This window comes from Apis dorsata, unplaced genomic scaffold (genome assembly GCF_000469605.1).
Source record: "Apis dorsata unplaced genomic scaffold, Apis dorsata 1.3 scaffold_352, whole genome shotgun sequence".
Taxonomy (NCBI): domain Eukaryota; kingdom Metazoa; phylum Arthropoda; class Insecta; order Hymenoptera; family Apidae; genus Apis; species Apis dorsata.
In genome coordinates, this window is record NW_006263618.1 from 38,513 (window position 1) to 39,810 (window position 1,298).

At 49.8% G+C, this 1,298-nt stretch overlaps 1 protein-coding gene across 1 annotated transcript in view; it reads right to left on the reverse strand.

Annotated features, from left to right (window-relative positions):
- The window catches only part of LOC102671275 (nuclear hormone receptor E75), a 16,256-nt gene that overhangs the window by 7,737 nt on the left and 7,221 nt on the right, over positions 1 to 1,298 (reverse strand). The window lies entirely within an intron of this gene.

Consider the following 1,298-nt stretch of genomic DNA (forward strand, 5'->3'; position numbering starts at 1 on the left):
TTTACATACACACATACACACACACGTATTTGTACGCTCTTTTTCGGGGCTTATGTCCACCCTACGATACTTTCTTTCCACGATAAGCGAACAATAATCCTTGGCTTCATGCTCAATTCCTTTTTTGTCATTTTCATCCCTTTGATCAAACGTATCGCGGAGGTGGGAATATTTCGTTTATACGAAATATTTTCATTCACGTTACGATGCCGATCTAAGTAAGTAAACAAATGTCGGGGAGAAATGGTAGAAAAAAGGATGAGGAAAGGAAGGCAGAGAGGGGGCACGCTCGGTTTTTTCATGCGGCAACCGCTAATTGAGAATGAGAAAAGGTAGGTCAGGGCGGAGGAAGTTCCCGGCCGCGTATCGGTCAACGACCTCGCGCGCGGTTACGTAACGAACGACGCGTGGAACGTCGTCGTCGTCGTGGTCGTCGTCGTCGTATCTTCGCCTCTGGCAGGGCGCAGGCGCACGCGCGCTTCGTGTGCATGCACGTATGCGTACGGAATTGGCGACACACTGTTGGTCGTCAAGTGACTCCTCTCTCGTGACGTCAGACACGCGACCTCGCCTACCTCAACTTCGTGCACGGACCGGCAGAGAGACGAGAGAACGATGTACCGTTGCACCTCCGCGCCCGGCCTGTCAATCGGTGCACGCGTTCGATGCAAGTCAATGAACTGTCAGCGTTGCCAATGTTAAGCTTCCCCGTGCGATCGGCCACGCTTGCTCGCCGCATCTCTGTCCCCGGCCAAGCTTTGAAATCCTCTCTCTGCCTTCGTAAACCCCGGGCCAATGAACCCTGCTCGCGTTTGTTTTCGAAGAAACGCGCCTCTTTCACGGGGTCACGAATTTCCTTTGCCGCGAGATCATCGTCAAGACAAGGGATACGTACGTAGATGGCGCGCTAGTTGTTATTAACAGATTATTCCTATTGTCACGTTAGAGATGGAACTTTTGGAGTTGGATTAGATTCAAATTCCCGTTCGACGTTAATATTTCTTAATCGTTTACTGACACGAACGAGAACGAATAATGTTGATCGAATAATTGAAATGTAATTTATTTACTCTCTTCTCGGTCGTTCGGATAAAAATGTCCGAGGCAATGGTGTATCTTCGAATATTATATTATTCTAGGTAGTTTTTCGGACCGTTGGAATTGGAGGGAAATTCATAGGGATTTAGAAGATTGGGAAGGTGTTATCGGGCGCGAGCTGGTATCACGGATGCCCGGACGAGGCCAGCAACCCCTGTTGAACCCCTTGGCTTGGCGGGAATCCGGCGGGAGGTGGGACT